Source organism: Aegilops tauschii, chromosome 7 (genome assembly GCF_002575655.3).
Source record: "Aegilops tauschii subsp. strangulata cultivar AL8/78 chromosome 7, Aet v6.0, whole genome shotgun sequence".
NCBI lineage: Eukaryota > Viridiplantae > Streptophyta > Magnoliopsida > Poales > Poaceae > Aegilops > Aegilops tauschii.
The window spans coordinates 110,577,153-110,602,682 of record NC_053041.3 but is presented as its reverse complement, the minus strand read 5'-3'; the positions used below and the strand labels follow the sequence as shown (position 1 = coordinate 110,602,682).

Below are 25,530 nucleotides of genomic sequence, written 5' to 3'. Positions count from 1 at the left end.
ATAGTTTGACCAGATTTGACCAAAATTCTAAAAAACTGTAATAATTATTTAGTAACACTAATATTATTGAATAATTATTTAGTATCACTAATACTTCTTGAATAAGTAGTTTGACCTGATTTAACCAAAATTCAAAAAAAAAATTGAAATTTGAGCATAACTTTTTTTCCTTTTAGAATTTGAGGATTCTAAAAATTTGCAAACAGGCCGTAGGCGGTCAAAATTGGATGCGGATTTTTGTGCTGAACATTTTGATATATTATACGTTTTTTTCTGACATCGTATGCAAAAGTTATAGCCGTTTTACATTTTCTCTACACTTTTTGCAAAACATGTCCAAATTTAAGTTTTTAAATTTTCCTAACTAATACATGTAGTAACATAACTACATCTGGAAGGATTTTAATTTTTAAAGTTTTTATCATTTTCTTTAGCTTTTTACAAAACTGAAAAGGCGATGGGGGGGGGGGGGGGGGTAGAGTTTGAAAATGGGACTTTTAGTACCGGTTCGTGGCACGAACCGGTACTAATGCCTCAAACCCCATTAGTACCGGTTGGTGGCTCGAACCGGGACTAAAGGTCTAACCTTTAGTACCGGTTCGTGGCACCAACCGGGACTAATGCCTGTACGGTGCCCTAGCCGCTCGAACCGGGACTAATGCTCACATTAGTCCCGGTTCGTAATGCAACCGGGATTAATGCTCTTTTCTGGCCGAACCAAAGCTCTGTTTTCTACTAGTATTCTTTGATTCATAGGATTGTAAAAACGTAGGAATAAAAGCATAGGGTTGAAGTGGCATGCCCACTTGAATCCTATAGGATTAACAATGAGTGTTTGATGTCAAAGAAAAAAAAATAAAGAAATGTAAAAAGAGGTTGGAGTGGATGTTAGGTTTTCTATGAAATGTAGTACAAAAGATTGCATAGATAAAATTCCTATGAGATCCATTCCTATGAATCAAAGGACCAACATAGAAAAAATTCTAAAAATTTCAATCCTTCATAAATCCTATAAAATTCCTTTCAATCAAAAAAGCCCTCAACTGGAATACATGGATCCACGCAATTGCCTTCGAAGAATAAAATGTTGCAAAACTTGTATCTGTCAGGTGTCAGACACAGCCAGTATGCATTTTCGTCCGGGTTCCTCTAGTCTCTAGAACTCAACTTTTCATCTGCTCGGTGATCTGAACAACGAACATAGCTAGGTGACGACTGACGACCGGATTACTTTTAACCGCGTGGACCTGATCAGACATAGAACATGTAGCCACACAACGGTACGCAGAGCTCTGCACTTCCAAGGAAACTGTTGCGCCATACCAAAGCTTCCACGCAATTTCCCACACCAAGGCCAGAAGATCGCGGCAGAGGAGTGACCACTCGTTCGATCGGCTCATGCATGCATGCGTGGATGGACTACCGCTCAAGGTCGTCAGTGATCTCCAGAATGAATCGCCAAAGAGGATCATGATGGACTCTGGTAGTACAATGTGGAACCGTAACACCACAGGGAACTTCTCAGCGGATTCGCACACACATACATAAGTACGTGCATGCCACGTATCCGAACCAGTGTGTGGCGGCCAACGCATCGCAGCAGAAGGTAGCCACACATACATATAGCCTCGAGAAACGACTTTCCGAAGCTGATGCCACGCGTGGTGCATGCGGTTCTTGCGTGCCAATTTTCTCGGAGAGGGACCTATAGGGGCTCTCCAAGCACTTCCACGGCACGTGTTCGGTCGACCTATGTACATGTGTATGCGCATTAACCCACACACACAAAGGAATTGTAGCGCACCACGTATCTGCAAGAGTATGTATGCAGCGGCCGGCCGAACACTAGTAGAAAAAGGACCTATTGTCCAGGTTCGTGAGGGCCTTTTGTTCCGGTTTTTGAACCGGGGCTAAAGGGTCGTTACTAAATGCCCTAACCATTTAGTCCCGGTTCTTACACGAACCGGGACAGATGGGCCTCCACGTGGCCGCTGCGCTCAGCCCAGGCCGGACGGCCTTTGGTCCCGGTTGGTGACATCAACCGGGACCAATAGGCATCCACGCGTCAGCATCTGGCTGGAGCTGAGGTTTTTTTTTTTGAAAAGGGCTGATTTAGGGGTTTTGGGGGTTAATTTAGGTTGTTATTAGGTAGCTATTAGAGCGAATTGTCCTCTCTTATATCTCCGTGCTTGGTTTACCAACGCTATGTACTGCTATGCCTAAACATGGCTTAGATTGAAGTGAAGGCAACATGTGGTGCATGTCGAAAGTAGTACAATCCAAACTTGATCAAGTTTGGATTGTACTACTTTCGACATGCACCACATGCATGTTGCCTTCACTTCAATCCAATCCATGTTCATTTCACCCGCTGATATATAATAACTCTTCATGCGCGCATCATGCATCATCATATATAATAACAAGTCCTACTAATCATCATCATACAACTTCTACTCGTTATTAATAACAAGTCATACGATCATCGTCCTCATAGTCATCGAACCAACCCTACTTAATTGTTCTTAGCACATGATCATCAGTATTAGGTAGGACCGAAATACCCTCTTTAAGGTAAAATAGCATAAAACAATATAGACCCTGACTCTCCATTATGGAGAATGGAGATCATCCTGTCTCCAATTCTTGCGCTTCGCTTTCTTTTGCTTCCAAGAACCTCCTTACGACTGTCCATACATTTTTTCCATTCTTTGATTTGCATGTCTCCACTTCTTTTAGAAATCCAGTATGGACAGTTGAGATTCGTAGGATGACCAGGTTGTATGTTCAAAACATCAAGCCTACCATTCTGATACATCAAATGAGGCACACAATCCTCTGGGATTATCTGTTGAAAAACATAGTAATAACTTCATAGTTAGCAATGATGTACTAGTTTTAGAAGTATGCAAAATATGCACGGATATCGTAATAGTAAGAAATCTTACCAGGGTATCTCCATAGTAGTTACTGTAGTTCAACACGTGCACTAGTGGCACATATTGACCATAATGTGGAGGAGTTTTACAATAGATATTGTAATTCTCAAGATCAGTACAAAATCCGACCAGATGAGTTTTCTCCTTATAAGTTAACTCAGAGCCATCAGTGTAGTAGGTTCTGTCTACCATGTTCCGCACATTGTTTGAACAATCAAAATAAGCAGTCAATGAAAATAAGTTGTCAACTATTTTGAAATGAACAATATAAATTAGCTAATAACTATGCTTGAGAAACTCACATAGCGGTAGAATTGGAGGCGTATCAACAAGGACCCAAATGTCCATATTGTCTTGCTCGATGTCAGGATCACCAAGATCCATGGCGACAAGCATACCCTCATCAAAACCATACATCTTGCAAAATGCTTCCCAATTTTTGCAACTAAAATGGGTTACGCTCTCAGAATTATACAGATTTACTTCAAAATCTATATCATGATGGGTCCTTAGATGAATTTTTTTTGTTTCCATACTTTCATGGTCTTCAAAACCCATCCTCTCCAAGATGTAGCGTATTGCATGGCATGTGATAAGCTAGCCGATTGTAAAAGATGAAAAGTACACGTTGAAATAGTTGAAGTCGTGCTTAATTACGAAAAAATAACACTTGTCGTCGTTGCGTACCGTTTCAACATCGAAGGTCTCCTCCAGCTTAATACTGAAGCGCCGATCTTCGTCCAGATGAGGCCTGTCGCACTGACCTCGGTCGTCGTGGCACCAGTCGCACTCCCCCGGGAGACTTTCGTCGTCCGAGTACGACATTTCCTATGTTCATAATTCAAATATTAAACGTCTACAATTAAATATATGTACTGAAAAACCTAAGTTAGATCATTATTATTCATCACGGGTTGACTATCGGTTTGTCGAGTCTTTTCTTGAAAACTCTCAGCTCACGTGGTGTATACATTCGACCGTTGGTGATGGTCGCTCCTCCATTTGTCCCCGAGTGCATTACACCAAAATGTCTAGCACACGGGAACAAAGGAGAAGCGACCCCCACGACAACAGTCGGGATTTTTCGTCCTCTCATATATATATGGTGGAACTCCCCCTCACTGATTCCTCTCTGACATTTGCGACCGTCGGTGATGGTAGCTCCTCCTTTCGTTCTCGAGTGCATTACACCAAATTGTCTAGCACACGGGAACGAAGGAGAAGCTACCCCCACGACAACAGTCGGGATTCTTCGTCCTCTCATATATGGTGGAGACTCGACAGACTTACAGTCAACCCGAAATATCGTTTAATTATCTTTCTAAAAGAGGATTTGGCTAGTCTCACCTCGATGTCGGAGGGGGCGGTGACGGGGACGACGGCGGGGATGATGGAGGGGCCCGGGGCTCCTAGATTTCTGCGAAAACAAAAATCCTATAAGCTATCAACTAATTAATCATATGCATACGCCTTGCATAGTGCTCTCCAATTTTAGCATTCAAAGTAGGAGTAGTTTTCCACTTTGAGCATTCAATAAGCAAAATCAAATCACAAAATAAAGTAGTATTCAAATTAGGATGCATTCAATTATAAGCAAAACTACATCATCTCCATGCGTCCGTACATCGTCGAATATTATCACTAATACACCTCGAATACTATCATACATATAGCATCGCTAGTACAGCTAGAACTGTAGCGCCCGACGGATATTGGCGCGGGCGGTGGACACCCAAAGGGACGGAACCATCACAGGATCATAGCTCCAGTGAGATCCCTGAAGAACCTGCCAGGTATTGTCGAACCTGCCCTCCAACGCAACCATGTAGCGACGGACATGCTGGTCCTCCTCGCTGACACGGTGACGTACCACCTCCGCGGTGTCCGGAAGCCTCGGCACCGTCACTGGCCCACGCGACCGCCACCAAACAAGGATCGGGTTAACGACGGGCTGGCTCCTCACCAACCTACGCCCACCGGAAGGTAGCACCTCCCAAAACCAGCCCGGCGGAGCCCAGTCCCGGACATGGCCCCTCTGATCAAGCCGGCCTCCTCCGCCGAGTCGACAACGAGGATGCGGGATAGGCATCGTCGACGTCGATGCGGGAATAATTGCTTTAACTAAAAAAAACAAACTAGTTCTATTAATTTCCTTGCTAAAAATAAACTACTTCTATAGTAAAATAAACTAGTTTTGTTAAATCAACTAGTTCAACTACTAATTAAGCAGTTACTATAAATAAAATAAAGCAGTTTTATTAATTAATCAACTAGTTCAACTACTAAGCACTTACTATAAATAAATAAAATAAAGTAATTCTTACTAAAAATAAACTACTTCTATATATAGTAAAATTTAATAAAGTAGTTTTATTAATTAATCAACTAGTTCAACTACTAAGCACTTATTATAAATATATAAAATAAAGTAGTTCTTACTAAAAATAAACTAGTTTAACTAGTTCTATTATTTTTCTAACTAATTCTATTAAACACTTTCTCTTCTTATTCTATGAACAAAATTACAACAGATAAAAATTCTATGAACAAAATTACAACAGAAAAAAATTATAAAAATTCTCAGAAAAAATTGACATATTCTTTGCATATATATGTGTTGGGAATCGTAGCATAATTTTAAAAAATTTCTACGCTCACCAAGATGCATCTATGGAGTATACTAGCAACGAGGGGAAAGGAGTGCATCTACATACCCTTGTAGATCGCGAGCGGAAGAGTTCCAATGAACGTGGATGACGGAGTCGTACTCGCCGTGATCCAAATCACCGATGACCGAGTGCCGAACGGACGGCACCTCCGCGTTCAACACACGTACGGTGCAGCGACGTCTCCTCCTTCTTGATCCAGCAAGGGGAAGGAGAGGTTGATGGAGATCCAGCAGCACGACGGCGTGGTGGTGGATGTAGCGGGATGCCGGCAGGGCTTCGCCGAGCTTCTACGAGAGAGAGGGGTGTAGCAGGGGAGGAGGGAGGCGCCCAAGGCTGTAATGTTGCTGCCCCCCTCCCCCCTTTATATAGGCCCCCTGGGAGGGGGGGGCGCCGGCCAAACCCATCTGGATGGGGGGGGCGGCGGCCAGGGAGGTGCCCTGCCCCCCAAGGCAAGTGGGAAGCCCCCCCCACCCTAGGGTTTCCAACCCTAGGCGCATGGGGGGCGCCCAGCCCACTAGGGGCTGGTTCCCTTCCCACTTCAGCCCACGGGGCCCTCCGGGATAGGTGGCCCCACCCGGTGGACCCCCGGGACCCTTCCGGTGGTCCCGGTACAATACCGGTAACCCCCGAAACTTTTCCGGTGGCCGAAACTTGACTTCCTATATATAATTCTTTACCTTCGGACCATTCCGGAACTCCTCGTGACATCCTGGATCTCATCCGGGACTCCGAACAACTTTCGGGTTTCCGCATACACATATCTCTACAACCCTAGCGTCACCGAACCTTAAGTGTGTAGACCCTACGGGTTCGGGAGACATGTAGACATGACCGAGACGCCTCTCCGGTCAATAACCAACAGCGGGATCTGGATACCCATGTTGGCTCCCACATGTTCCACGACGATCTCATCGGATGAACCACGATGTCGAGGATTCAATCAATCCCGTATGCAATTCCCTTTGTCAATCGGTATGTTACTTGCCCGAGATTCGATCGTCGGTATCCTAATACCTTGTTCAATCTCGTTACCGGCAAGCCTCTTTACTAGTACCGTAATGCATGATCCCGTGACTAACGCCTTAGTCACATTGAGCTCATTATGATGATGCATTACCGAGTGGGCCCAGAGATACCTCTCCGTCACACGGAGTGACAAATCCCAGTCTCGATCCGTGCCAACCCAACAGACACTTTCGGAGATACCCGTAGTGCACCTTTATAGTCACCCAGTTACGTTGTGACGTTTGGCACACCCAAAGCACTCCTACGGTATCCGGGAGTTGCACGATCTCATGGTCTAAGGAATAGATACTTGACATTGGAAAAGCTCTAGCAAACGAAACTACACGATCTTTTATGCTATGCTTAGGATTGGGTCTTGTCCATCACATCATTCTCCTAATGATGTGATCCCGTTATCAATGACATCCAATGTCCATAGTCAGGAAACCATGACTATCTGTTGATCAACGAGCTAGTCAACTAGAGGCTTACTAGGGACACGTTGTGGTCTATGTATTCACACATGTATTACGATTTCCGGATAATACAATTATAGCATGAACAATAGACAATTACCATGAACAAAGAAATATAATAATAAGCATTTATTATTGCCTCTAGGGCATATTTCCAACAATATGAACACACAAACATTTGCATATTCAACAATAATATCACAAAAAATCTATGAACAGAAAAAATTCTAACATTTGCATATTCTAACAAAAAAATCTATGAACAAAAAAAATCTATGAACATCTAAATTAGGAAAATTCATATGAGCTCACAAAGGGGGCAGCGATCGACGAGGAGGCAGGGCACGGGGGCGACGGTGAGGGGCGCGGCGACGGGCGACGAGGAGGCAGGGGGCGGCGACGGGCGACGGTGAGGGGCGCGGCGACAGGCGACGAGGAGGCAGGGGGCGGAGGTGAGGGGCGCGGCGACGGGCGACGAGGAGGCAGGGGGCGCGGGGCGGCGACGGCGTCTGGGCGGCGCGGGACGGCGTCGGAGGCAGGGGCGACGATGGCGACGGCGAGGCGCAGAGGGGCAGCCTGGCGGCGTCGTCGGGGCGGGATCGAAGAACTGAACGAAAAATTTCACAATTGTTGTATATATAGACGGAGCATTGGTCCCGGTTCATGACAGCAACCGGGACGAATGCGACCTTTAGTCCCGGTTGGTGCCACCAACCGGGACCGAAGGCCTCTTTTCAGCAGCCCAAAGGGCGGGAAGCAGCGGCCTTTGGTCCCGGTTGGTGGCACCAACCGGGACTAAAGGGGGGGCATTGGTTCCGATTGGTGCCACGAACCGGTACCAATGCACCCCTTTAGTCCCGGTTGGTGCCACCAACCGGGACCAAAGGCCTCTTGCTGCCCGCGTCGCGGCCAAAAGTTTAGTCCCACCTCGCTAGTTGAGAGGGCTCGAGAGTGGTTTATAAGCGCTGCTGCGCCCACCCTCTCGAGCTCCTCTCAACTGCAGGCTTTCGGGCTTAATCTGTCACTATGTGCCTGTGGGCCTACTGGGCCTCCTGCGGGCCTGAATCCTGGCCCATCGATGGGTTTCTAGTCGTATTCAGGCCGTGGTGGCCCAGTAGGTGGCATATTTTTTATTTTTGCCTTTTTTTCTTTTTTGCTTTATTTATTTTGTTTTGTTTCTACTTACAACAAAAAACTTATTTATTTTATTTTATTTTATTTTGTTTCTAATTACTTATTTATTTTACTTTATGATAATTCTTTTTGCTATTAAAGTTTCTATCAAAAAAAGTTCTTTATGAAAATTCTTTTTGCTTTTAATGATTTTGAACAGAAAATACTTCGATAATTTTAGTTGCATCAATTTTATATGATTTTAGTTTCAATAATACTAGAGGTTTCTTATAATGTTTTGAACAGAAAATACTTTGTTAATTTTAATTTCATAAATTTTATTAAAGTTTATTTTATTTTGTTTCTACTTATATATTTTAATAAAGTTTATATTATTTTGTTTATAATTACTTATTTATTTTATTTTTTATTTTTCATGCACCATTTTTCATGCATTTACTAATTATTTTGAGCTATAAGACCCTAAAATTGAAAAGCATTTCAAATGAACTCTGAAAAGGTTGAAAAGTTGGCATGGTATCATCATTTCATCCACATAGCATGTGCAAGAAAGTTGAGAGGGTTACGTCAAAAACTGGATACACTTCGTGTACAAAACGGATAATCTCTTTCAAAGTATCAGGATTTCATACGGAAACTCGTCTGTTACAAAGGGATTTCATTTTTTAAAACTTATTTGAACTCCTGACTTTTTGTGTGTTTAAAATGCACCATTCAAAGCCACATCATCATTTTTCAATCCTTTCTAACTTCATTTATTATTTTTCATGCATTTACTAATTATTTTGAGCTATAAGACCATAAAATTGAAAAGCATTTCAAATGAACTCTGAAAAGGTTGAAAGTTGGCATGGTATCATCATTTCATCCACATAGCATGTGCAAGAAAGTTGAGAGGGTTACGGCAAAAACTGGATGCACTTCGTGTACAAAACGGACAATCTCTTTCAAAGTATCAGGATTTCATACGGAAACTCGTCTGTTACAAAGGGATTTCATTTTTTAAAACTTATTTGAACTCCTGACTTTTTGTGTGTTCAAAATGCACCATTCAAAGCAACATCATCATTTTTCAATCCTTTATGACTTCATTTGTTATTTTTCATGCATTTACTAATTATTTTGAGCTATAAGACCCTAAAATTGAAAAGCATTTCAAATGAACTCTGAAAAGGTTGAAAGTTGGCATGGTATCATCATTTCATCCACATAGCATGTGCAAGAAAGTTGAGAGGGTTACGGCAAAAACTGGATGCACTTCGTGTACAAAACGGACAATCTCTTTCAAAGTATCAGGATTTCATACGGAAACTCGTCTATTACAAAGGGATTTCATTTTTTTAAACTTATTTGAACTCCTGACTTTTTGTGTGTTCAAAATGCACCATTCAAAGCAACATCATCATTTTTCAATCCTTTCTGACTTCATTTGTTATTTTTCATGCATTTACTAATCCTTTCTGACTAACAGATGAGTTCTCGTCCGAAGCCCTGATACTCCGAAAGAGATTGTCCAGTTTGTACACGAAGTGCGTCCAGTTACAAAGGGATTTCATTTTCTTGAACTTAATGGGCAAAATGGACAATCTCTTTCAAAGTATCAGGATTTCATACGGAAACTCGTCTGTTACAAAGGGATTTCATTTTCTTGAACTTATTTGAATTCCTGACTTTTTGTGTGTTCAAAATGAACCATTCAAAGCAGAGACTGATTTTAAATGGTGCATATTCAACACACAAAAAGTTTGTAAAGATCGCCAACCCCAACATAAAAAAAATGAGCATAGATGCGCCTATAGAGAAAATTTAACCTAAATTCATAATAAATTTCTATGAATTTCAGAGAAACTCACTATGAATTTAGGTCAAATTCCCTGTATAAGGGCATCTATTTTCATTTTGAGAGGAGCTCAACAAGGCAGAGAGGAACGGGCTTATAAACCGGTGTGAGCGTCCTTCGGTTGGCGAGGTGTGACTAAACTGGACCAACCCTTTAGTCCCGGTTTGTGGCACAAACCGGGACTAATGGTCATGGGCCAGGGGCGAGGCGCATTGGTCCCGGTTCGTGCCTTGAACCGGGACCAAAAGGTCCAGACGAACCGGGACCAGTGACTCACGTGGCCCGGCCGGCCCCCTGGGCTCACGAACCGGGACTAATGCACCCCATAGGTCCCGGTTCATACCGAACCGGGACTAATGGGCTGGCCAGGCCCGAACGAAAGCCCTGTTTTTTACTAGTGGAAACATGGGACGGAAGAGCTAGCCACAGCGGACATGCATGCATGCGCGCGTATACCCATTTCTCGATTGGCTCATGCATGCATGCATGAAAGGCCTACTGCTCGTGCTCGTGACCAAGAGTACACCCTTGAATTCTATTTCTATTTGTAAATGTGGAACCGTATATATGAAGCTGCATGTACGATTCTTCATCCCTGATGGTTTGCTTGGAGAGGGACAGGCTCGGCCGATCTTCCATTGTTCCATCGATCTAGCTCAGCTCGCTCCATCCACCTCTGGCAAACTATGCGGAAAATAATGGCCTTCTGATTAATACACCCTTTTTACCCCCGCAAAAAAAAGGCCTTCTGACCGGTTCGTTCGCGCCGCCCGCGCCAGGTTACCCAGCCAGCATCGAAGTTTCAACAAGGACCAGTTACAACGTCTAGACTTTTAGTTACATCACATCAGGCTACTTGTATATATATACCGAGCCGATGGCTTGGACTGGGGAGATGCAAAAATGGAGCGCTCGCTCGCCGTCGTCTTGCTCGTCATGCTCACGCTCTGGAGCATGCCGGCCGCGGCCGGCGACGGGAGCATTTCCCCGGCGCCGGAGGCGTGCCGCCTGGACGGGCTTCCCCGTGGCTCACCCGGAGATGCTACAACGGCCGGTAAATACAGTTTACACAACTTATAAATAGAACCCTCAATAGTGGTTTTTCGTTCTTAGAAACCTTCAAGCTGTGATAGCCGCCCGATCATGAACCGCATGATAGAGACACGTTCATCGATGAAGGGTCAGTTCTTTTGGCAGCTTAAAAAACAAGCCGCCTTCTCCCTAACTTTAAGCCGTCTCCTTTATTCATGGAGGGCTTCTAAACTAGTTATGGGATAACTAATTTAGAAGCCTCAACAAATTATAAAATTGACTTATTTTTTAAGCTGGGAAGAGGCAGCTTATTTTTTAAGCCGCTCAAAAGAATTGGCCCGAAGTTTCAGTGTTCAGCGAAAATTGGACTCAAACACTAGCCAGAGCTTTGTGAAAGAAACGCCGTTCTTCGAACAACCTTTTTTTTTTGAGCGAAACAACCTTAACTGAGAGCTGTACGGGTATAGATGTTGATTCCTTTTTCAGTAATTAAAAACCTTTTCCGGTAGATTTTCTTTTTGAGAATCTTTTCGGTACGGATTTTGATTCAGTTTTGTCTCAGAGGTGTTTTGGGCCTGGCCCATGGGAATTTAGCATAAGCCCATTTATGGGCATCCATATTTTATAGGGCCAATCTTGGGCCTAAACCAAACGCATCCTAGATCCCCCCCTGGTCGCCATCTTTCAGCCTTTCCGCCGACCGGCGCAACGGCGGCGAGGTCGCTGTTCGTCGGAATGACCTCCCGTCCCGGCCCCCCACCGTCTGCGGGAGTCGTACGGTGGCGGGGATCGCTGTTGCCAATGGGGCAGAAGATGGACTACCTTCTTCCAGGTAGATGCAGTGCAGGCCCCTCGCCGCACCTGCGACGGGCTACCTCCTCTCCTCAGCCCAGGTGAGGAACTCCAAACCAGATCCATTCCAAATAAGGCCGAGGAGGTTCGCTGTTGCCAATGCCGAGGCCCTGTCCAGTTGGCCTTCATCTCATAATATTATGTGAAGAAATTCAACAACTATTACTCTGCTAGTAGTGCCAAACAAGGGGATCGATGTGAATATTGTAGTACACACTGTATGATCCCACACATTTAAGCATAAGTTGTTGTGCATATCTGAGATCTGGTGAAACCTAGAACATGTCTATGATCTTTTTAGCTCTTAATAGGTGTTTGACTCTTCTGCCATTACAAAAATGTCTCCTATAATACCCTTGTTAGATGGACAATATCGACCATTTCAGATCGTCGAGGTGGAAAGTAGTACATACTATCTGTGGTCCACATTCATTTTACACTGAATTGTATTGCCCATTTTGTACCACTTTGATATTAAGCCAAAAAAAAAAATCGGTTTGTACCACCAAGTAACAGGCTTGTGTTTTGCATGTGTAGTAGCACGTATAGCAATAGGAGGAAAGGATGTAAGATCGAACTACGTATCCAAACATGAGAACCAAGTTAAACTTGTAGGTCACTTAAAAACATGTGGTTTTCCTCTTAAGTGTGTGAAGAAGTGCAAAGCTATATTCTGGTTACCTTAAACACTCTCATGTGTTAGCATAGATTAAAATCGCGGGAGAAACGATTTCGCGGCGGCCTCTCCCAGCAGCTATAGCGGCCGCCATAGCGGGCAATCGCGGCAAATAGCGGAAATTTTTCTGGTGGGGGAGATGATTCTGGAGGGATTTGTTGATTGTTGAGCCATTTATAGGGATATGTGGAGGATTTCGCGGCAGCAGCCATAGCGTAGCGGCGAGGCTTCCGGGCAGCTATCGCGGCTATTTCGCGGGCTATTTTAATCTATGTGTGTTAGTCATATTCAATTAATTTTATTGTTGTGCTATGGAGCTCTCCTTTTTCCCATACAACTTTGTCTTGGCAGTCGGATAAGGTACTAAAACTTGTGTTAATCCAGAAATCGGGATAATGAACAACAGAATACTATCGGGAAGAGAAACAGGAGCTTTGACCAGAGGCTATGTGAAGACACTCAGGATTGCTGTGCCTCAAAAACCGGGGTTTAAAGCTTTTGTGAATGCAACTTCTCATAAAGTCAGTGGCTATTGCATTGATATCTTTGAGGCTGCTGCAAAGAAACTACCACGTGTTCTTCATTATAAGTTCGTTGTCGTTGATGGTTCTTATGACGAGCTAGTATGCAACGTGTCTTTGGGGGTGAGCCTTGCTCCTTTCACTTGCATGCCATTTCTGCATTTCGTGAGAATCACATAACTCATATTGTACCTTGTCGGTTCTTACAACCAGATCTACGATGCAGTAGTGGGTGACATAACTATAACCGCAGAGCGAGCTGTAGACGTGGACTTCACGATGCCATACACCGAGTCAGGCGTGTCACTGCTTGTGCTCACCGAGAATGACTCCAAGCCAGCAATTGAATGGGTGTTTCTAAAGCCATTAACAACAGAACTTTGGTTAGCACTTATGGGGGGATTCTTCTTCACTGGACTTGTTGTGTGGACGATCGAGTGGCCCAGAAACCCGGAGTACCAAGGATCGAGTTTGAGACAGTGCAGCACTGCTCTCTACTTTTCTTTCTCTACTTTGACATTTTCTCATGGTTAGCAGGCTCAAACTTGCTCACAATACTTGATCCATTATAAGTGGTTACATACCTTACATATTTCCGGAATACTCTAATCTATTGAGTATTGTAATATCTGCACAGGTCAAATTATTAGAAGCCCCCTGTCGAAAATTGTTGTGGTGATATGGTGCTTTGTTGTGCTGGTTATAGTGCAGAGCTACACAGCTAGCTTATCATCCATTTTGACTGCAAAGAGGCTCCGGCCCTCAGTGACAGATCTTGAGCAGCTCCGATCAAATGGTGATTATATTGGATACCAATCTGGATCATTTGTACAATCTGTCTTGAAAAAACGAGGCTTCAACGTTAATAGGTTAAATGCCTACACGAATAAAACGGAATATGCTGAAGCCTTGAGAAAGGGGTCAAAGAATGGAGGTGTCTCGGCTATCGTTGATGAGATCCCTTATATAACCTCGTTTCTCTCTGACCCTAAATACCATAATGAATTCCAGATGGTCAATCGCATATACAAGACACCTGGACTTGGTTTCGTAAGCTTCTCACTCTAGCACTTCAGCAGATTCACTCTGCATCCTTACAATACCTACACTGACAAAACAATATTGTCCAACTAGCATCATATGTTTTGTTTTCAGGTGTTTCCGAAAGAGTCTCAGCTGGTGCATGATCTTTCGGTTGCCATCCTGGAGTTGACATTTGGGGCTGAGGGCTCACAAATTGAAGAGAAATGGTTAGGCAAAGCGACACCATTGCCGAGCTATGGCATGCCCAACACAGATGCGGCACCTCTCACTTTGCAAAGTTTCTCTGGTCTCTTCATCATCACTGTATGTATCTCAGCTCTCATGCTGTTGATAAGCATTGCCAAGTCAGTTCATGCCAAATACACCGAAGTGAGGGATTCTTATATGCAGAGTTCCGAGGGAGATGGCGGAAGTGAAGGCCACGGAGGATCTGGTCCGCTGCAGAACGGCACGGGCAACGGGTCTATGGCTGATCAACCCCACCATGAAGCCAGAAATGAGCATCCTCAGGGTGTCAATGGGATCAGAGAAAGTCCTGGTGATGTAGAACCCAATGACTCTGTGCCCGAACCAGCCATCCTAATCGAGATGAACACCCGATGAGATGCCGACAACTGTTCTGCATAGCGCGCATCAGATCAGAAGAAATGACAAATACTTCTGTTCCATCTTATATGGATATTCAGCAATGTCATAAGGGAATGAGTGTAAGAATGGGTGATGGGCCCAAATCATAGCCTAGCTAGAAATAGTAGTTTCAGTGACTGATACCCAGATTAATTTATTTTCTGAATTGGTTGTCGTTGGTCTTATTTTCAAAGAGTGTATAGATGATCACTGACAGGCGAGTGCCAAGGAAATCCTACTATCTGCCCGATTATTATGGGAACTAACAACATTTGTCTGATTTATACTTTGTCACAGGAGGTATATACTGTAGCCCAGAGTTGTACATGTCGAAAGAAAGTTGGTCCACATTTTTGTTACTTTTGCACACTGCAAGATACTTGTCGTTCTTGTATCTGGAGTTCAAACAGTTCTCAGTCGAGAGAAAATATGGAGACCAATTGGGTTGCTGAATGCGATTCTTAGATAGTCTGAATGCATATCAAGTTAGGGCATCTCCAACGCGGACCCTCGAGCCACCCGCAACCGTCCGGACCGTGCGATCCGGATGTGTTTTACCATCAAATGCAGGCATGTATCGGTCCGCTCGACAACCTAGATGCACTTTTCCTGCAAACCGGAGACAAACTGGGGGGGGGGGGGGGGGGGGGGGGTTGCCGGCGTTCGGACCGCTGCCACGTCCACTTCTGACTGCCCTGGCCCACCATTAACCCCATCCCTAGGCCCCACGCGCTTCCCGTCCAAAACGGTCAGCGCCACTCCAGAGCGTCAGTGTCGTATTCATGCTTGGCCAGAACAGACGACCTCTCACTGCTGCCGGCATTGAAGCTGCACGACAGCTGAGAGAGCGCCGCCCGCGCCGCTTCCCGGTGCACGCGACTGCTCCGCGTTCAAACGACACCTCGGCGGTCCATAGCCCTACATTAATGATATGCAGTTGCCGAGGAATCTACTCGTGCGCCACCCGTCTGTCCGTCTACCGCCCACCATTGCCATCCGCCCGCTATATAAACTCCAGCCCCGGCCATAGTCGTAGTCATCCTCCTCCGGTCCCTTTCACCTCTTCGCACCACGTCCACCATAGCCTCCACGCGCTCAAAAGCCCTCCAGGATAGCCTCTCGTTCGACCAGAAGAAGGAGATGACCGCCATTGCTGCCGGCTGACAGGCCGGCAGGCAGACGGAGGCCGCTGACGTCCCAATGGAGTACGCGGGGGAGGACGTGTCTACAAAATCATATGAGGTTCAATCTTGATGTAGTTTTTGGACTGTATATTTCCTCACTTTGAGGAATGTTTTTTGCTGAAATCAATGTACAAATCAAGTATCCCAACGATTTTATTCCCCATTGCCCCATGGACATAGATCAAGTTTTTTCTTCCAAAAATGTATTGAATTTACTATGATTCAGTGAAGTTATTTGACAAAGAGAAATGTTCTCTGTATAGTGGATAATAGTACTCCTCGTCGGAAGCCGATTTGTAGCACCCCCGGGTGCTCCACACCCCTATACAAACATTAAATTCAAAAAGATACTGAGAAATTTGAAAAAAAATCTGAGATTTTGGGATATCAAACCTGGGGTCCCGATCTACTTCCATGTGAAATTTCGCGAAAAAATAGTAGGAAACATATTCGTGGCAAAAAAGACAAAAAAAATTCTATGTATAGAAAAAAACTGCTTGGATGGATTTTTGTTCGGATAGTATGTCCTTCGCCACAGATATGTTTCCTGGTTTTTTTTCACGAAATTTCACATGAAAGTAGATTGAGAACCCACGTTTGATATCCCCAAATTTTAGATTTTTTTGAATTTTTTATGATTATTATTCGTATAGGGGTGTGGAGCACCCATGAGCTCCAGCGTATTTTCCTCGTCATAGATCCTTTTACTCGCTAGCAACAAGTACTTTCATTTTTAGTTATATGTACTGCCCGTGACATATCTCTTTTCTTCCATGGATAATATATTATATACATGCTGATCTTTTGGTGCTCAAATTTGGATTGAATATTTGCAGGTGCTGATCTTGCTACAAGTTGCTGAGTTGCTGCCTAAGTGCCGGTCAAGAATATGGAGATCGACGAGCAGGTGCGTGCGTCGCCGCGTAGCATACGTTCGCTTGCTGACCTCGACGTCCAGCCGCAGCAGCTCACCGCCACGGTATCTGGCCCCCTCCTCCTCCCTCTTCCTTCCTCCTGCTTGCATATGTCCAGGCGCACGAAACTTTACAGTGAGTTTTCAAGTCTGTGCAATGCAATTTACCCTCGCTATTCTAGAAGCATAACAAGCCCATGACCATGCATCAGAAATAAATTTCATAAAGCTACAAATTTCAGAACAAATTGTTGCTTTCAGCTGACAGTGGATGTCTTCTGTAGTACCCTTCATGTAGCATCCCATGGGTGATTTTGGGGAATATTTCTCTTGGTTACTACAGTGGTCACCCGGCGTGCTCGCATGCAGCCTTTTTTTTTAGAACGAAGGCTTAAGTCGAGCCCGGCTTTGAATTAACAAAGCCATCAACCGGCCAGGATTACATCATCAACCCACTTACAGTAACAGAAAAACAAAACAGCTAAGAGATATATAGTACTCTGCAACAGCTAGCTAGCTTCATACAACCTACAAGCAAAGATGAAGAAACTAAAGCCCAAGAGCAGCTTGAAGAGGATGAAGCCCTCCACCGATCGCAGTCCACCGCTCAGTGACACCAAGAAGGCCTTGAGGAGACATAACTAGCAGATTGAAAGTAACACATTGTCAGCTCCATGGGCTGCGGCCAAAACGGATACGACCTCCTCCATCTCCGAAAGGGGCTCCCTGCCCCCTCGCCTGGCACGAGGTGCCGATCCGTCGAAACATAGAGACGCTCTCCCAAGAGCTAAGATGAGTAACCGCCACCGTTGCCACCGGGAAGACCAAACCAAAGCACCGCCAGCATGCACCTCCGATCTCAACAAAGGGGAACCTGGGCACTGAGAGGGAACTGCACACGAGGAGAAGCAAATGCACGGCGAGACTGTTGATGACGAAGCTGCAATGGAGGAAGCCCATTGCGGAGCAGAGAGGCGCCACCCAGTTCGCAATTAACAGCTCCAAGCTCACACCGCCCACAATGGCCACGGCACCCACTGAAGGGGAACCCAATCCCCCGCAAATGGGCTCTGAATGCTGATGGCCGGAGAGATGACCAGGAACTACCACACAGTAGGCGAACACAGTAAGCAGTGCCTCCAAAACACCGCAGACTCCAACCACGCAGCTGCCAAACGCCTACCAACGGACTGAGCTCGCCAATGCCCCAAAACTCACCAAAGGCGGCACCTTCATGAAGGTGACGACGCCACGGGCGTCGCTGCCGCCCAATCCAGAAGGATTTTCGCTTTCGCCCGGTAACGAGCAGGGGAGGAAGGCAAAAGGGGGAGGGGAGTACCATAACGGCGCCTATAGGTAGGGGACGGCGCCCGCGGGCGTCGCCGCCGTCGTGGCCGGCTGAATCGGCCTGGATTTCTCCGGGCACTACACCGCCCCCAGCCCCATCTTCAAACCCGGCGCCGGCAGCCTGGGACGACCGAAGACCGGATCTGAAAGGGGACCCGAGCGTTGGAGGCAAAGGCGTCACATCTGTACGGGCGCCCCCACGGCCCGGCGTCCAGCAGCCTCAACCCGCCGCCGCCGCCTTGCTGCCCGCGCGGCCAAGGCAGCCGGCCAGCACCCGCGGCCGCTGTTGGCTGAGGACGACGTCGCGCCACCACCCGAGGCCGCCGCCTCGGCTCCGGAGCCCCCCGCACGCGACGGAGCAGGCAAAATCCCCGCCGCCACCTTCCCCGGCGGCCGGGCGGTGTGCTGGCGACCCCCTCCGGTGGCGACGAGGTAGAGGAGAAGGGGGAGGGAGGCCGGCGGCGGGCTAGGGTTGGCGCCGCCCGAGTCCCGCTCGCATGCAGCCCTCGGTGCCAAGAGAAAGGACGTGGCCATGTGTATTAGAAATGGTCAAATTGCTTTTGCTCTGGTCTGCATGCCCTCTTGTTGCTATCATGGAGGCTAACCATAGCAAACTTTTACATCCAGTTTTGCATCCATGTCTACTTGATGAAATGAACACTGGTATTCATGTTCATGACTTATGTAGATTAGATGATTCTGAAGCAACTGGGAGTCTCTCCTCAACTGACCCCTTTGCTACAGGTATTTGTGTTCGTTTCTTTAAACAACAACAAAAATCCCTTAAGTTTTTGTGATAAGCTTATATGGAAATTATGATAACCCTTATGACACATACATCTTTTAGGGAAAATAAATTCATGAATCCTGCAAAGGAATGTCATGCCTGTGGTCGAGGAGAAGAATGACGGTCTTGTGGCTCTAGCTTCGCCCGTCCGATAGTCCTTCATGCTCAGTTGTAGTGATTGTTTTGTTCCCACAACAAAATTTATAATTATAATCTCACATATGTTATACTCAGTTTATAAGGAAACAACTGGACTAATGTTAATGATCCGGTGTTGAGAATAAAAAAAGATGGAAGCACATTGTGTGGATTTCCGTGTAGTCTACCTTTACTTTTTGAGTGAAGATCCTGATGTACACCTAAATTGCATCTAAAACTTACCAATTGTGAATTGGGACGTTGCACCATTTGGCCTCTATGTTACCTCAATAACGTAACAAATTATGCATGCTGAAGTATATATTTTGAAACATAGGTGTTACTTAAATTTTCATATAAAAGCGTTAGAATTTTTCCTTGAGTGCTAGGTAATAAAACCTAAAGTTACTAAACAATACAAATATTTTCAAAGCATTCATGGTTTTAAATGGGACTCTACGCCATTTGGGCACAACGGGTCATCTAGTAAAGGAATTTATCGCTTCGGCTGACCAATGCTACGCCTGGGAACATACCGAAGTCGCCCGATAACTTTTGTCAGGCAAAACAACTCTATAAGTTCAATTCAATGCATGACAAAATTGTAGGGCACCAGACAGACACATTAAATTCTACTACTACATTCTTGATTGAGACGAGGGAGATTTTCTACTACGTTGATGATGCAGCATAATCACCCCGCTCACCAGATCACGTACGGACCGAGGGAAATCCTTCCATAGTAATGGATCGTAGAAACCCAAAGCAGCGTCAAACTTAGCAAGTTCATGGGCAACCATGTTGCAAACTCTATTGCAATATACAGCACAGTGACTAAATCAAAATATCGCCAGTGCAATACATTAACTTTATCAAACAAGTTCTGAGAATTAGATCCTAGAATCATCTGAGCAATGCCAAACTTGGCAGCCGCCTGCAGGGCTGCCACAACGGCCAACGCTTCTGCTGCATAGCAGCGTCTTGGAGGTTTATAAGCCTTCCATGTCATTGCCAGCAGGCAGCAATGCCCGACCGTCTTGATTCCTCACAATTGCTCAGGCCGCTGCTGCCATCGCGCCACTTGCTCAGGACCTGCACAAGGCATCCATCTTCTCTTCAGCACCACCCTCGCCACTGGAACGCTCTGTTGGAAATATGCCCTAGAGGCAATAATAAAATGGTTATTATTACATTTCCTTGTTCATGATAATTATCTATTGTTCATCCTATAATTGTGTTATCCGGAAATCGTAATACATGTGTGAACACATAGACCATAACATGTCCATAGTGAGCCTCTAGTTGACTAGCTCGTTGATTAATAGATGGTTACGGTTTCCTGACCATGGACATTGGATGTCATTGATAACGGGATCACATCATTAGGAGAATGATGTGATGGAGAAAACCCAATCCTAAGCATAGCTCTAGATCGTGTAGTTCGTTTGCTAAAGCTTTTCTAATGTCAAGTATCATTTCCTTAGACCATGAGATCGTGCAACTCCCGGATACCGATGCTTTGGGTGTACCAAACGTCACAACGTAATTGGGTGACTATAAAGGTGCACTACAGGTATCTCCGAAAGTGTCTGTTGGGTTGGCACGGATCGAAATTGGGATTTGTCACTCCGTATGACGGAGAGGTATCTCTGGGCCCACTCGGTAATGCATCATCATAATGAGCTCAATGTGACTAAGTACTTAGTCACGGGATCATGCATTACGGAACGAGTAAAGTGACTTGCCGGTAACGAGATTGAACGAGGTATTGGGATACCGACGATCGAATCTCGGGCAAGTAACGTACCGATTGGCAAAGGAAATTGTATACGGGATTGATTGAATCCTCGACATCGTGGTTCATCCGATGAGATTATCGTGGAGCATGTGGAAGCCAACATGGGTATCCAGATCCCGCTGTTGGTTATTGACCGGAGAGTTGTCTCGGTCATGTCTACGTGTCTCCCGAACCCGTAGGGTCTACACACTTAAGGTTCGGTGACGCTAGAGTTGTAGAGATATTAGTAAGCGGTTAACCGAAAGTTGTTCGGAGTCCCGGATGAGATCCCGGACATCACGAGGAGTTCCGGAGTGGTCCGGAGGTAAAGATTTATATATAGGAAGTCCAGTTTCGGCCACCGGGAGAGTTTCGGGGGTCACCGGTATTGTACCGGGACCACCGAAAGGGTCCCGGGGGTCCACCAGGTGGAGCCACCTATCCCGGAGGGCCCCATGGGCTGAAGTGGCGTGGGAACCAGCCCCTGGTGGGCTGGTGCGCTCCACCCAAGGGCCCAAGGCGCCTAGGTGGAAACCCTAGGGGGGCGTTGCCCCCCGAGGGGGCATGCGCCCCCCCTGGTTGGAAACCCTAAGGGCGCCGTTGCCCCCCGAGGGGCCGCCGCCCCCCCTCTAGATGGGATCTCCAAGGGGGGCATGCGCCCCCTAGCCCCTATATATAGTGGAGGGGAGGGAGGGCAGCCGCACCCTAAGCCCTGGCGCCTCCCTCTCCCTCCCGTGACACCTCTTCCTCCTCCAGTAGCGCTTGGCGAAGCCCTGCTGGAATCCCGCTGCTTCCACCACCACGCCGTCGTGCTGCTAGATCTCCATCAACTTCTCCTTCCCCCTTGCTGGATCAAGAAGGAGGAGACGTCTCCGCTCCGTACGTGTGTTGAACGCGGAGGTGCCGTCCGTTCGACGCTAGGATCATCGGTGATTTGGATCACGACGAGTACGACTCCATCAACCCCGTTCTCTTGAACGCTTCCGCTCGCGATCTACAAGGGTATGTAGATGCACTCCTCTCTCTCTCGTTGCTAGATGACTCCATAGATTGATCTTGGTGATGCGTAGAAATTTTTTAATTTCTGCTACGATCCCCAACACGCTCCTCCAGCAGGGGAGGGCGAGCTGCCCCAATGCACGCAGGGGATGGCAAGCACCCGCGGGGAGCTGCGCTGTCGCGCGAAGGCGTGGGGGAGAACCCGTAGCGAGGTGCGGTGGCTCGCGCAGGCAACCGCCAGGCGAGGACGAGCTGTGCTGGCGCCTGCAGACGTGGACGAGAACCGGCGACGAGCCGCAGTGGCTCGCACGGGCATCAGCGAGGCATGGGTGAGCACCGTCGGGGAGCTACGGTTGCTCGCACAGGCATGGGCAAGCTAAGGCGGAGAGCTGCGGTCGCTTGCGCAGGCAGCAGTGAGGTTCGGCGACGAGCAACCCATATCCAACCAGTCCACACGCATCGGACAAGGTTAGAGGCACTTGGGTCCTTTTAGGTGCGTAGAAAATGGAAAAGAAAAAGGAAAGTAATGGAAAAAGAGCTTTGCTACATCTACGGGCCACATCTTACGGAAAGAGGGTTACAGGCTGACATGGCCCAGTTAAAATCAGGAGGTGGGGTCAGTTAAAATCAAGGAGGTAAGAATTTATGGCTGAGACGAGGACACATCCCTCCGTGAAATCAGTCCGTGGCAGTTTTCCCGTAAGTGTAGGATTTTTGATGGAAAAAAGAAGAAATTGCATGGTAATTAAAGCGTACATGAGCTGGGCAAAAATGCTAAACATACAGACCCTTACATGATTCACTCTAATTCGCTCCCCTATGATTTTCAGGTGGGTGGGGCCCCTTCCTCACCTTAATTCAATGATTAGTTGACAGCTCAAAGCCTGTCCGTAAAGCCCTGTAAAGAGCCCGTCGATGTAGCATTATGGATGAGCTGGGTGGCATTTTTACCAAGCCAATCTTGACAGTGGCAATTCTGCAAAGCCCTGTGTTGAAAGTGACAAATAACCATTTTTTTAAAAAAGGAATATAATTCCAACTTTCTTTTATTGTCGGATTAGCCCACGTCTAAATTGGGACACACGGCAGTCAACTCCTTGAGGCTGACTAAGACCAATCCGTTCAAGATCAATCCATTCACCATGCGCTCTCACATTCATCCACGGAGGTCACTCAACTCCTTGATTTTCTTGGAGATCGCTTAGCTAATTCAGCATTTTTTGCTCCGCCTAGCCTCGATTTGTTTTTGCATAAGAAGTGACTCACATACTAATTATTTCTTCCTCCCGCCTTAACTTATGTTAGTTTTGATTAATGAAAACTTATTGTGCCAGTCAACTATGCATCCAGCGTATGGATCTGTTGACTTCTGTCCTTCGATGCTATTTATCTTTCGTTCCTGTACTACATCGAAACTATTGTAGCGTCCGAGCAAAAAAAACCCTTCAATTTGAACACTTTGTTTGAAAAGAAATAAAGATGCATGCGCCTGGGTTTACAACCTTATTAAACAAACAAGTAGCTGTTGTGTCCACTTAGTTTTCAGAGAGAAATCACGGCGAACAAAGATTCTCAAAAAAGTTTGTCTCCAATTTAAGATATTTTGCAATAGTCAAGAGCCAAGTCGTGCATCCAGCAACAACCTTAACATTGTGTTTACAGGGAACAAACCATCAAGAACAATAGCATAAGAACTAGCCTCATCTCTCTACGACTACGACTACATCACAGAGACAAACCCGGCTCGAGGATCGACATCTCAAATCTCAGAAGAGAACAGAGGGTTTCCTCCGACCCCCCCCCCCCCCCCCCCCGTGCCGTCCTCCCCAGGGCGGCTCGGGCGGCGACCCAATCCCCTCCGGCCGAACCTCCCCTCTAGCCACCCCCCTTCCTCCCGCCGCCGCCAAAAGCTTCTGCCGGGCGAAGCCCGCGCGGATCTGGCGGCGGCGGGCCGTCGTTCCTCGTGCAGACCGCTCGCGGGTTGGGGGAGCTCCGTGGGGCGGCGGGCGGCACGGCGTGACTCCGGCGTGCGTCGCTTCTGCTGGTGGTGGTCGAAGACAGTGGGGCGGATGCGTTCGCGGCTCCCTTCCGCTGGCCTTCCCCGAATCAGCGTCTCCCTGCTGTGTTGGCGACCGGTTGGCGTCGGGGATGGCTGCTGGTTTCGGCTCAGATGTGTCCAGCGGAGGTCGCTGTGAGGCGCGGGGTGGCGGTGCTCGCCCTTCCCCGAGGCGCCGCCGTCCGCTCTGGCTTGTGGTTCTGCCTTCTGGCGGCGCTGGCGTGGGCGGCGCGCCTGTCGGCTTCGGCTTGGCCCGATCCGGCGGGGAGCGGCGGGGGGCAAGTTGGATCCTGCCGGATCTGGCCTACGACGACCCGGATTTGGTCATGTGTGGCGATGGGGCTGCAGTGGCCCTTCTCTGTGGTGGTGCAGGGAGCAGTGCTACGAGATCAATTCGATGCTTATTGGAGGTGGTCTGCTCATTTGGGCGAGAGCCCTGCTCCTGCCGGAGCCGGCGCCGGTGATGCCTGTGGGCGCCGCTAACCTCCTTGGAGGCGGCGCTGTCATGGTGACTACCCCTTCACATCCCGGGGGAAACCCATGTTCCAAGTCTGTCTGGAACGGACGATGGCGGCGCACATTGTGTCGCATCCCTTCTTGAAGGCATCATCTGGGTTAGGCTCGGTTGGTCTCTGTGGTGGCTGCTCGCTGCGGGTTTGACGGTTGTGGTGGTGCGGCCGGCTTGGCGCTGATGGTGGTTTGTGCTTTGTTGGCGAGGAGGTGGTGCTCTGTATGCGAGATCATGGCTCAGCCTTGCTTTGGATTGGTTCTGATTTTCATCCGAAGCCGGGTTAGCGGGGTCGTTATCCTACTCAATGGATCACCTCGTTCCCATATGACACCTCTACCTCTGCTGGGTGTTGTTGGGTGGCGACCAGACGACCAACGTTCAAGGCTCTCCTTGCTTGGTCAGATGAAGATGTAAGTTGAGGTCCTCCTCCTGGCGGGTTGTGCTGATGAGATTTGTGATGGCGGTCGGTGGTGTTGGTGCGTCCAGCTTCGGATTGTCGAAAGGCCTTCTTCTCCCTGTGTGCCCTTTCCTCGGCGGGTCTTCCGGTGGTTCTGCTGGATGTGTGTGTGTGTGTGTGTTTTCGGTTGCATCTCTTTTCCTGTTTTCCCCGTGTACTCTGGTTCATTTGAACCTATCTTGTATGGAGCCGCGAGGCTTCTAGGCAAATTCGATTGAATATATTCAGGTGGGGATCCTCCCCCCAGTGACCATTCAAAAAGAAGAAGAAGAGAACAAGAACTTCGCCATTTTGCGTCCAATAGCCACTACCTACTGTAGATCACTTATGCATGTACCAACTAGACATACCCTTTTCTTTTATGAACTACTTTGCAGCGAATCAAGTCTTGGGACAAGTTACCAAGCATTACAACAAAATCAGATACTCCCTCGATTTGGAGCGGTATGGGGATTTTACTAGAGTGTCACTTGATCTAAATGTTAGAAAATAAACTTTAGAGTTAACATTAATAGGATCTTGATCTCAAGATTAGAATATCATAGA

The 25,530-nt window shown here is 46.9% G+C and overlaps 1 pseudogene; it reads left to right on the top strand.

Annotated features, from left to right (window-relative positions):
* Positions 1-11,579: 11,579 nt before the first annotated feature.
* Positions 11,580-14,519, top strand: LOC109734635 (glutamate receptor 2.8-like; annotated as a pseudogene).
* Positions 14,520-25,530: the final 11,011 nt, after the last annotated feature.